Raw genomic sequence first — 13,189 nt, 5'->3', positions numbered from 1 at the left:
TCGTCCCCCCTGGCTCCGCCCCTGGACACAAATCTCTCATAACCAGAAGACTTCAAAATCTCTGAAGCACATACATATGTTTCGACATAAATCTTGCTCGGTAGGGAATACATGAACTACCCATTTTATTGCAAAACAAAATAACTGACATGACATCATACATATCTTGCATCTCTTCATTTTATCCAAGAACTTGGCAGCAGTAATCCACTCCTTCCAATCGAAGAGAAATGTAAAGGAAAAAGATGATGAGGCAGTATGCCCCTTTTCCACTGGCTAGGAGAATCTCAGCATAGGGCACAACAGAAGTTCGAGATATAATCCAACTGGAGCAGTAAAGAGAAAACCAGCCCGTAGCCTAGCACTATACAAAAGAAAGAGGTGGCACTAATCATGTGAACTGAAAAAGGGAAGAATATGACCAGTAAAGTTGCCCTTTAGATGTACCATCTACATTAATCTTTATTTTACAGATGCATAATCAAGAGAAGAGTACATTATCCTGTTTCAGTAATCACATCCCATTTATTTATTTATTGCTTTATCCCCACCTGAGGTGGTATTATCGTTCTCATGCTTCATGACAAAATGACCCATAATTCTTTCTTGAACACTATGTAACATCAAGCAGGACATGAGAAAGTAATAACATTTTAGGTAAAAGGCTAAATATGTGTAGGCTGGAAACTTGGTTGTGATGTAAGAAAGATCCTAACTTTAGATACACTGCATGTACATTAAAAATTATTTTGAGAAGATGAGCTAATAGTTTAAAAATATACTGACTAATTACATACCCCTACCTACGGAGCTGCAACCAGCTCAATTATTTAGCGTATACATACATGACATGTCACATTCAAAATCGAGGTATACTGCAGATAACCCATTACATGCATCAATGTCTATCATATTAGCAGGAAGTCTCCACCAGTCTACAGTTTCGTCATTTAAAAAAATAGTGTGCCGTTTCCTTTTGCCAAAACATCATCTATTCCCCATCTTTTCTTAACAGTTAATAAGCAGTGGTAGCAAACAAGTGACAAATAGAAAAATATGTTGCAGATTTAACACCGATCGCACATAAGCATATCTTGACTCAAACGTAGCATCCAACAGTAGTTTAGTACACAAGACAGGACATAACATTAAAGTTCTCGGGACTTACATTCAGAAACATGAAATAACAATGACAGACAGTGTAAAGAGCAGTATTGTTGCCACCCCCCCAAACTTCTAAACTTCAAGCTTCATTGCTTCTGCTCCAGAGGAGCAGCAATAATTATTCAGAACCACAACCAATAAAAGAGAACATCTGGATTATGAAAATTAATTCAATTGAGTCGTTTATATGGGTAGATAGAATCATAAAGAAGATTATTACATTGATTCACATCAGATGGTCCTTGTTAACAAGGATTCTGGATGTGTTATTTGATGAATAAAACAAAATCTACATGTGTTTTGTACGCCAAGTTTATTACACTGATTCACAGCAGCAAGGTACTATAAAAAACAGTGAATTCATGGTGTTCTAATTGTGTAACTGATATCTAACTAAGAAGTATATTCTCGTATTAGCAAGATGAATAAAAACGAAAAGTCCTACTAAGAGGAGCTGCTTCTCATAAAGATCTAAACAAATGCCAACCAACTTGATGGTCTGTCCTAAAATATTCTACTTTTTCATGGAAAGCAGGTTAATCATGCACAAACAAAATAACTGATATTCCAGCAAACGACAGCTAGCTTTGAACTCCACAAGATCCTTGTAGTTCTAGCTTTGGTTGCAAGGCTGTCACAAGATCCCTGCAGTTATAGTTTTGGTTTGGTTGCAAGGCTGTCAGACTCGTACTAATTTCAGAAGTTCAGATATAGTAAAATTCGTACTAATCCCAGAACATCTGAACTGCACAAGAACCATGCAGTTTTAGATCATATAAAAGCAAAGCACAACATGACTATCCCTGAAAATGGAATACAAAAGTGTCATTTTCCGAATGATACAAGTACTATGCTTCTTATCAAATTAGCTTATAAGTTCTTAGTTCACATGGTGGAGAAAAGCTTAACTTATCCTTTATGGTACAGATATCATATTGTATGCAATAGTCTCTATACTTTAAGTTAACATTTATCATTCATTAGAACAAAAGATTCACATCTATTATCTTCATTTATGTTTCATAATGGATTGCAAACTAAGAGTCGTTATAAAGAATTTGTAGGTATCAAAGAGGGAAAGTTGTACAACAAATTATCAAAACCACTTAAATGAGGTCACCAAGGTGGGAAGAGAGGGAGGGAGAGATACCGTTTTGTTGGGCTAACAGCAGGTTGATGATAGGTGGAGGCATCGGGATTCCAGGAAGCACCGCCTCCTAGTACACCTTTGGTATCTCCTCGGAATTTGGCATCGCCGTCATGGCCGCATCAGCGAAACTCGCAAGCCAGACTCTCTTTCCTCCAGTGACCTGCGTGCATCAGAGAACAGATGGATAATTTCAAGAAACGAGAGCTTGGATATATTTTACATGACACTACTGTAACCTGTGATTAGGAACAGGATGACCCCAGGTTGCAAAAGGACCACCAAGTTATAAGATCTAAAATGAGTAAAATAAATTACATATTGACAAAACCCGAACAATTAGGCAATCCATTCCTAGACACAATTAACTCACAAGCCCAATCAACATTATACCTCACAGCCGGAACAACAGTAGGTGCAGCACTTCCATACGCACAAAGCATCCAACTCTCAGTCTGCACCCTGCATCCACCCGAGCAGAACCAGGTCAAACAAACGGAGAAGGTGAAAAAAATAAAAAATAGAAAACTTCAAACCGGCTACGAGGACTCTTTTTTTTTTTTTTGCGGGGACTCGTACCGAGACGAGGAGCCGACTGAGAGCTCGTGCACCAGCTGCACTCGTCGTAACCACCTGCTGAGGCCGCCGTCCACTGGACCACTGTATGAGCCAGTCGCGAAAGAGGGTGTCGAGCGCGGCCGTCGTTGTGTCACCACGGGACGCCGACGAGGCCGGCATCGAGTGCCTGGTGAGACCAAATCCCACAAGGTGTGCGCATCCGAGCTTCGGCCTCCGGGCAACCACTCTCCCACCGCCAAATCGCGACGCGTGCGCATCCTGAAGCTCCGAGGTAGCCTCTCCCCCACAGCCGACCTCGCTACTCTTTAGCATGCCCTGTTAGCCTTCTGACCCTCCCCAGCTCGCCAGCCCTCGACGTGAAGAACCCACCGCCCCTGATATCCCGCGGCGATGACTTGCTCTGATCTAGAACCATCGCACGGGGCGGCGCGAATCCAGAACGTGGCGAAGCAGATGACGGAGCCAGCATGCGAGACCTCGATCCGCTCCTTCCGTATGCTGGTCTCGCCCGCGTTGCTCCTTGGAAAACATCATTGTGAGGTAGGGCGGCCGGGAGGCCGGCGGCCAGAGACAAGGAGATGGAGGAGACGAAGCAACAAGAAGGCAGATTGGTGGCTGGCGAGGAGAAAGGAGGAGAGAAGGAAGGAGAGGGTGCGGGGCTCGGGATGGGAGAGAACACTGGCTGCGTTGCAGCAAAAGTGAACCCCCAGACCCAGCCGTAGGAGCAGGACCCGACATGGCGCACAGCACGACGCACGACCCGGCTCTCTCCAACCCCACACGAAACTCAACGGTACCAACAGAAACAATCCAACCCACCGACGTGTAGGACCAGCATCTAACTTGGCCCACCGGTCATTGTGCGATAACGCAGCAGCGGGTGTGTACGCGGCAAGCACATGTCTCTCCCCTACTCAAATCCCAGATGAGATGCAGACGAGACGTAATTGCATCGCATGACGAAAACTTACTGGACCAGAACAACCCCGCCCACCGATGTGAGGGACCAACAGCCAACGTGGCCCACCCGTCTTGGTGCATCCTACGGGTGTGTAAGCATCAGTCCAGCCCTCTCTCTCCTATAGCCAACCACAGGCGAGACACAACTCCATGGATCCCGGACACAAACAGAAACAAAGGCAAGGCACAGACCTCTGGGACCAGCAGCCAACTCGGCCCACCGGTCATAGAGTGTGGAAAGGTAGCAGCATGTGTGCATCCTTCAGTCCATCTCGTCCTAGCCATCGCAGGCGACACACGTCTGTGCGTGTTTTCTTGACTTCAGATGCATCCGCGCGCGCGGTTGGAGAGAGGGCCCAGCACCGCCTTGTTCACCTGCTCCTTTACTGTCACACGGGCCCCGCAAAGATCGGCCCGCATGTCATTTGCCTTGGGTCGTCCTGTGTGTGTTGTTTGACCTCCGAAGCATCCGATCCCCACGCTCACTGTTTGGGAGGATGACGCGCCTGCTCTCTTTCGTAGCCGACAATCGCGACATGCGCACGCGCCGCATCAGGAGAGGGCCTCCGCGCACCCAAAAATAACTGACCCAACCAATCGTGGGAGAGAACGAGCCCACCATTCATTGGACGCCTGAAACTACAGCGAGGTAAAAAGAAGCTTCGCAGATCCAACGTTCCAGGACAGTTTGAAGACCAGATTGACCAGATCTAATGGTCCAAAGTGCAGGAAATCGAGGGAGCTTCGTGGAGGAGGGTCGCCTAGCCTTCTTATATGTTAAAATGCATTATTTGATTCAAGCCCACCCTAGTCCATGTAAAAAAAAATCCTGATATGATGCTTATTGATGGAATGAACTCATAGGTTTGTTTTGATGTGATGAACCTTTGTGATATGAATCAACCATATGCATATAGGAGATATTGGAGAAAGATAGTAGGTATTTACTTATTTTTGAACTACATGATGAACCCTAGTTCATGTTAAAAAAAATCTTGATATGCTTACAGAAGGAATGAACTCATAGGTTTGTTTTGATGTGATGAACCTATGTGATATGAATCAACCGTATGCATATAGTGGATGTTGGAGAAAGATTGTATGTATTTAGTTATTTTTTACAAACTGAAGAAATGAATGAATAAGGTTAAAACAATCTTATGCAAAATAAATGAATGAATCATGCTGATGAGAATAATGTTTACAAATGAATGAATAAAAACTTGTTACAAATGTGTGTTGAATTATGCTTATGCTATTTTAATTATGCTTATGCTTATGTTTATGTAATTTATTTAGGAGCACACCTCTTGCAGACAACATTGGCACTAAGTATACCATGCTTGACCCTGCGTTCGACAAGGGTCATCGTCCCCGTTTCACTGAGAATGGAGTGGTAATTATCATTCTTCAACCAAATCTTTTGAAATGATGAAAATAAGTGGCTAATTATTTGGTTTTTCATTTTGATAGATGATCATGCCACTGCGGATGAGGGGTCACAAGATGACCGTTAAGATGGAGTACGATGACTGGTACGCACCATTCTATAGGAGAGCTCGACTGCTGGGTTTCGTCATGCAGCTCAAGCGTAAGCCACCGGCGCCTGTCCACAAGAAATGGAACGAGTGGAAAACTCACAAAGATGTGAAGAGGAAAGTGATCGACTGGGATGACTACGAGGTTCAAATGCGGTGGTACAATGATGGCATCAAGCATAGTCTGCGCCTGAGGCTCCAGTGGACGACAACAGATGCTGAAGAACTGTACGATGACGGCTCCGAGAATGAAGCCTACCATGACAGTATCAGAGAGCTAAAAGGCGGATTTAGAGAGTATGGACCCCTCATGAACAGAAAAAGTTGTTTTTATCTGTTTTCAACCGGCGGTTGGATGAAATCTACTTTAGTCAGTGTCGGTGTCATAACCGGCGGATCTCGGGTAGGGGGTCCCGCACTGTGCATCTAAGGCTAATGGTAACATGAGGTGGGGGACACGATGTTTACCCAAGTTCAGGCCCTCTCTATGGAGGTAATACCCTACTTCCTGCTTGATTGATCTTGATGAATATGAGTATTACAAGAGTTGATCTACCACGAGATCGTAATGGCTAAACCCTAGAAGCTAGCCTATGATTATGATTGTTGTTGTCCTATGGGCAAAACCCTTCGGTTTATATAGACACTAGAGGGGGCTAGGGTTACACAAGATCGGTTACAGAGAAAGGAATCTACATATCCGAATCACCAAGTGTTGGTGTCAAAACCGGCGGTTCTCGGGTAGGGGGTCCCGAACTGTGCGTCTACGGCTAATGGTAACAAGAGGCGGGGGACACGATGTTTACCCAGGTTCTAGCCCACTCTATGGAGGTAATACCCTACTTCCTGCTTGATTGATCTTGATGATATGAGTATTACAAGATTTGATCTACCACGAGATCGATGAGGCTAACCCTAAAAGCTAGCCTATGATTATGATTGTTGTTGTTGGTCCTACGGACTAAACCCTCCGGTTTATATAGACACCAGAGGGGCTAGGGTTACACAGAGTCGGTTACAGAGAAGGGAATCTACATATCCAAATGGTCAAGCTTTCCTCCCACGCAAAGGAGAGTCCCATCCGGACATGGGACGAAGTCTTCTATCTTGTATCTTCATAGTCCGATAGTCCGGCCAAAGTATATAGTCCGGCTGTCCAAGGACCCCTGAATCTAGGACTCCCTCAGTAGCCCCTGAACCAGGCTTCAATGACGACTGAGTCCGGCGCGCAGACTGTCTTCGGCATTGCAAGGCGGGTTCCTTCTCCGAATACTCCAAAGTTGATCTTGAACACAAGAATCGTGTATGGCTTTGCAGAAAAAAATTCCACATACCACTGTAGAGAGCAGCGTATTTCACGGATCTTATCTGTTGAAAGTTTATTCATAGCGTGACATCACACCACGGCCCAGTTATTATTCGAACCATTTTATTAGCCTGCCACAACATGATTTGCGGGGCGGTTTAATTGGCACATCTTGTCGAAGCAGAGATCGTGTCCCCTTATCACGGGGTACTCATTAATATGGGTGTGGGCAACCCAACCGAGCTATTTAGCACGACGCTTGGGGAATAAGCGAGCTTTTTAGGGCATGTGGGGAGGCGCATGCACTACAAAAAAAGACACATCCGTGACATTTTGGGCTGAACAATTTTTTTTCTGTCATACTTATGACACTTCTATGACGATAATTGTGACAAAACCTGGTATCATCATAGATGTGGTGGGCTCCTACTTCTATGACAAAAAATCATGACAGAAAATGGGCTTTTCGTCCTGGGCAGGCTGGAGATGCAGCTGCATGAAATTCTTTGGGCCGTCCATGACGGAAAAAACCGTGGTAGAAGCGAGGGCGAGGAAAATTTCGACGAGTTCACGGTTATGGTGGATGGTCGGGGGCCGAGCTATGCGCGTTTCTCTCATACACGTACGCGCATGTCTGCGAGACGTTGGCTCTAACTGAACCTAAGTGAGGCGTTGGGCTCTAACTGAACCCGAGCGATTGCACTGCAGGCTATGCGTTACTGAACCCGAGCGATCAATCGATGGCTGTTAACTGAACCCGATCGAGCGATTCCTTCGCTACTGCTGCTAACTGAAGCCGATCGATGCTGCCTCTGGATGAACAGTGAGTGTCGCAGGGGAGGGGGGGTGGATGAACAGTGAGCGGTGGGGGTGGATGAACAGGACCCCGTGGCGTTGCCTCTGGATGAACAAGACCCCGATCGATCGAGCCGGTTGGGCTAGATGAACAGGACCCCGTGGAGGGCTGGATGAACAGGACGACCCCGTGGAGGGCTGGATGAACAGTAGAAGGTGGAGGAATGGATGAATAGTAGCCCATGGAGGGGTGGTTGAACAGGAGCCCATGGGAAGGGGTGGTTGAACAGTAGCCGGTGGAGTAGCGCGCGGTGGAGGCTGGATGAACAGGAGCCCGTGGATGAACAGTCGCAGGTGGAGGCTTGAGGAGGTCAATGGTGGATGACCAGTAGCCCATGGAGGCTAGTTGAGGTCGACGGTGGAGATGGACAGTATCTCGTGGAGTCCTGTTTTGCGGTACGCCACACCCCTCCCGATGAACAGGACCCCTGTTTCGACCGTAGTGCTCCAATACAAGTCCGTTTCGTCCGTTTTGCGGTACGCCACACCCTTCCCAATCAATAGGACCCCCGTTTCGACCGTAGGAGGTCCATTTCTTCCGTTTTGCGGTACGCCAGACCCCTCCCGATGAACAAGGCCGTTTTCTCCATTCTGTGGTACGCCAGGCCTCATTTCCATCGTCTGTTCCGTCCAAGCCCTCCCGATGAACACGACGACGCATTCTGTTCCGACCCAACCGGTTGGCTCCCCATAAACACGACGACGACGTTGTTTCTCCGTTACGACCCAACCATGTACACGAGCCCTGGCCATATGTATGCGCGAGTAGGCGTTCGAGACTCCGCCCGTATGTACGCACGTGGCCGTATTTTCTTTCTTGCACACTGGCCACTGTACGTACGTGTGCATGCTACGTGCGCGCCTCTACTACGTCACGTACGCCTCTACTAAGACACGTGCACGCCTCTACATCGACCAGTATGTACATACACGTTTGTGACCAGAATGACGACGCTACGTACGCTTCGACCAGGTGGGTTCCGATTGTTAGGCACTTCCTTGCGTGCGAAGATGTAGCTGGTGGGTCCCAGCAGTCAGGGGGCGAATCATTTTTTTGCCCGGACGCACTTCCTTGCGTGCAAAAATGTAGCTGGTGGGTCCCAGCAGTCAGGGGGGAAACGTTTATTCATGAAATAAGGTTGCCCGTCCGGTGGGTCCCTGCTGTCAGGTGGAGGAATAATTATTTTGCGCGTATAATAAGGAGGCACTTCCTTGCGGCCGCCGTGGACCCAGCTGTCAGCCTCTCCATGTACAGTACTCTTTCGATGGAAGTCGGTCGTTGACCATGTTGACCACGCCGCACCGAGAGCACCAGGGCGGTGGACGACGGCGAGGCCTAGGAAGGGGACGACGCAGAGCCGAGGAAGACACAGCAGCGGAAGCCCGCGTGGAGAGGAGTACGAGGGTTCACTGGTTCGGTTGTGGTGTGAGGCTGCCGTCGCCACAGAATAACAGGGGGTGTGGGTGACTAGAGGGATGGCTTGGCCAACTGTGGGAGTAGTACGGGCCAGTGAGGCGTCCGCGGCATCACAGCCGGCCACGGGAGGCAGGAGCACGTGGCACGACCGGCGCTGCTTTGGGCGGCTGGAGCAAGAAGACCAAAGGTTGAAGAAGAACTACGGCCGTTGGATGGACACCATACGGTCACTGCAGCTAGAATCGTTTATATTGACTAAGTTGACAAAGCCCTTGGTACACGTCAACTTAGTAGGCCCACAACTCGGATTTGGCAGAGAACATATAGCCCATTTGCGATTTGTAAGAATGTACATCCCGTTTTTTAATTCTAATGGAATTTACTACAGCCCATTTACAGTTTGTTTAAAGTACAACCCAACTTCTAGCTAGGACAACGATTAATAATTTCAAACAACCGCTCAAAACAGAATTCAAAAAAATTCTCACATTTTGGTGGGATCCGAAATATTTTTACCCGAAATTTCTAGTCAGGTTAAATATAATTTCTAAATAAAGTTGTATTACCTTAAAATCCAACGAAATATTGCGCACGCAAAAAGTAATGAAATTAAAATTTTCAAATTCCAAAAATAATATTTTTTTAAACTAATTACGCGTTTGGTGCATAGTTACTGCCAGTTATTATTATTACATCCCATTTATTATTTCTTAAAATCCATTTTCTTGTTAAGCCTAATGCATACCTCCTAGGAAAGTTTGGAGCCCAGCGGAGCGGAGAATATAACAAGTTGACCCGGATATTGTGTACAACTGTCGGCCCAGTTGCATTGCTGATGTTGAAAAAAAGGCCTTTGTAGTACAGTACAACCTAACATGGCTACTCAGCCCACATTCAGCAATGCCGGAAAGGCCCAAACAAGGCTTCTGTACAACTTTTTGAAGTCACTAAGCTCAACTAATAACTTAAGAAAAAAGTTAGATTAGAGTGGAACCTAATTAAAAGCTTTCACGAGCAAATAAATAATTCAACGGGTCCCACTAGTGCGCGTGTGTGTATGTGCGCGTGTGCATGTGTGTGTGTGTCTGTGTGAGAGAGAGATAGAGAGAGAGACCCATCGGTCGATGCTCGTAAATACATCTTTCAGCCATATGCATTGCTGATGCTCAGTAAAAACTTATATTAGTTGACACAATCATATAGAACATCATAGCACACTGAACTTGCATACAAAAATTTCACGCAGGCGGCACAATCAGGATGGAAGCAGTGGATCACTACGGGTAGGGCTATGTTGAAACCAATGAAGTCGTACATAACGGTTCATCGTCTTTATCAATGACGGGGAAATATCTTGAATGCTGTGCAAAGAAAACAGACAGACAACACAATAACTTCTGCTAGCACATTAAGTTGACGTACAACCCTTTCTAAAAAAAGTTCGGGTACAAACAGGTCACAATCAAATGTACTGGCATATCAGTGCTACACACCCATAGCTCGGATTTAAGTAGTATGTGACAAGATTCAGTTGTTACCTCAAATTAGAGCACATCCAGGTAGCCAACCCTGCCTCTTCTCCTAAAGAAGCAGTGGCCTCCGCCGCGCGATGGAGTAGGCCCTGTGCCATCCATCATTCCGAGCAACACAGGGAAAGTCTGACATTGACTCCTGTAATGGACGTCGTCGATGGACCCTGGCACCAGCGACGGCGGCAGGACTTTGATTGATGGATGGACCACTTCTTCGACATGCACGAACACTCGATGCAGGTACATTCCTAACATGGTCCGCGGCGGCCTTGGTGGCAATGAATAGTACAACCCTGGTTCTTGCACCGGTATCTCAACACCAATCACCTTCGGTATGGTGGACGGCTTCTTCATCCATGCCATAACCGTCGGAGCCCAGCTGTCTATAGGAACAAACATACTTACGAGCTCACCTCCAAGGTCGTTGATAAGCTCATTCATGGACTCGCTGTTCCAAGCACGTCGAGGTATGCTGTGGAGGGTAAGCTTTGTTAAAAACTCAAGCTCAGAGGGCACCGAGCCCTATCCTGGGTGCCATCGATCAAAGCTCACTAGCGCGCCATTGCAGAACAAACACCGAGAAGATTCGAACACACGAGTGCAATTAAAAGTTGTCCGGAACCTGACGAAGAAATCAGCCGGTGGCGGATAGACTTCAACGAGCAAGTCACTTATTTGGATGCCATGTGCAATGCCAAGAGCTTTGACAAGGTCGTCTGGCGAGATGGGAGGCCGGTCGCCGTTGATGGTTACCATCAGCACTTTGACGGCAAACTGGTCGTCAAGCGCCGCCATGCCACTATTGAGTGACAACATGCAGCGACCGAAGGCAGGACGGACCTCAGGATCTCCGGCTCGGAGATCCGTGTTGACCGGCGACATGATAGTGCGCTTGAGTACAGGGAGTACAGGAGGGGGATTTGGGGAACTAGAATAGGAATCGAGATTCTAGAGGTGGGGGAGGAGCGGGAGATTGGGATGAAAAGGTAGCATGAATTTCGAGCACGCGCCAATATGCTCTCGGCGCGCAAGCGCACGAAAACACCGGTGGCGCCCACATGTCGGCCTAAGAGTCCTTATTCTTTCCTTTTTGGAGAGCCTGACCTTTTTTTAGGATCTTTTGAGAGCCCGGTCTGAGAGTCATAATTGACCTGTTTGGCATTGCGTTACTACTCGACCCATATTCAACGACACCTCACTGGCCCAAACAAGTGTACATCATTGAAAAGACCTTGAGCTCAAATTATATAACTTGAAAAAAGGAGATATACTCTGAACAATGGAGAATGGTGATGCCCTCATTTAGCCCACCAGTAGTTCGAGACAATAAACAGTTTGAAACAACGATATATACAACATTCAAACACTGACTAGTGACTACTACTGACATAAACAACAAGACATGATAGTTCATAAGAAGTCTTGCTACACCACCAAAACGCACCCATCTGCAGCGCTCAGACTCTCATGATCCAGATGAGAATGACATTCTAAACAGAGGCAACTATTACATAGTAAGAGTGACATAGACGAGGATGACCAAATGACAAGGAATATGCATAACAAAAGAAAGAACTACCCATCCAGAACCAGCAGCAAAGACAACAAAGTCATTCGAAGAGACGATCCAACACCATCATAATTTGCAGCCCCACTTCAACGACCAGTGATCAGGAGACACCAGTACTCCACCCTTTCGATGCAACATCCCAATTACCTATCCACCTGAAGTCTTGAACCACATCACTACCTGTCGTAATTGAGACATCCAAGGATCAAAGTTAATCCAGATGCCTTTGTCATTCCCACCTTCTTTTGGCTGCAGGCTGTATCGTTGACAATCAGGGGAATTTGCTCCCGAACTCCTAGGGCTCGTCGTGTAGAAAACAGAGCCTCTCTGCCATCAAGGTCCTTGCCAATGGTATTCTCCTGGTTAATCGGATAATTGAGTCCGAGAAACAGAGAGTGTGAACCAAGGCTGTTTACCCGCCTCCAACTAAAAAATCCTGAAGGCCCCAACAAGCTGGTATTCTGCTCATAGACGTAACAGCCACTGTTTGGATACTCACGTATTTCACGGTGCTTGTATAAAGTGGGTTTTTTCCAATATAACTTTTCCGGCTCATGTGTCCGAATGATCATCAGTCGTTTGCCGTCGTCTGATCGAGCAAGGAACCAGTTGTGCTTCCCTGTTTTTGGCAAAGGTGGTGTGATTACAAAGGGCAGTAACTGTAGGGACACTGCATCATATCAAAAAGGACAGGCATTGTTAATGTAAGATCAACATTGTTTAGAGTATGAGTAGGATAATGCAAGAAACAACATTGATATGTCCCTGTTGGAACTGGGAGGAAAATACAGGGAAATGTATACTGGGTTCGAAAATATAGAAGTGCCATGCATGGTTATACTCATGTTATCTCGCAATCGATTCTTCACAGGAAACTACCATGTCATGCATGTTATGTGATCATGTTCTGTCCTCACAAACAAATTCTTCATGGTAACTAACAGACCATGTATTGTTATATACTCGTGTTCTGTGGGCAAAATCTTTGTGAGGATATTATTCTAGCCATTGATTGTTGAAGGGCGAATATACGTATGTACACATGGTAAGCATTGCGGGATTTCACTACTTCCAAATATAGAGTTCTCCATATGCACATTTACTTCCCTAATGTATGGTTA

The 13,189-nt window shown here is 46.4% G+C and overlaps 1 long non-coding RNA gene across 2 annotated transcripts; it reads right to left on the bottom strand.

Moving 5' to 3' along the window:
- Window positions 1-17: 17 nt before the first annotated feature.
- Window positions 18-3,617, bottom strand: LOC123043869 (uncharacterized). Of its 2 annotated transcripts, none has more exons than XR_006419667.1 (3): window positions 2,891-3,617; window positions 2,705-2,773; window positions 18-2,606 (listed from the first exon to the last, which is right to left on the bottom strand). It is a non-coding gene; the product is annotated as an uncharacterized lncRNA (long non-coding RNA). The 2 variants fall into 2 exon arrangements; XR_006419666.1 differs by having other exon boundaries at window positions 18-2,474.
- Between the last annotated feature and the right edge of the window lie 9,572 nt (window positions 3,618-13,189).

The sequence above is a fragment of the Triticum aestivum genome, chromosome 2B (assembly GCF_018294505.1).
Source record: "Triticum aestivum cultivar Chinese Spring chromosome 2B, IWGSC CS RefSeq v2.1, whole genome shotgun sequence".
Classification (NCBI taxonomy): Eukaryota; Viridiplantae; Streptophyta; class Magnoliopsida; order Poales; family Poaceae; genus Triticum; species Triticum aestivum.
This window is presented reverse-complemented; position numbering and strand designations above follow the sequence as displayed.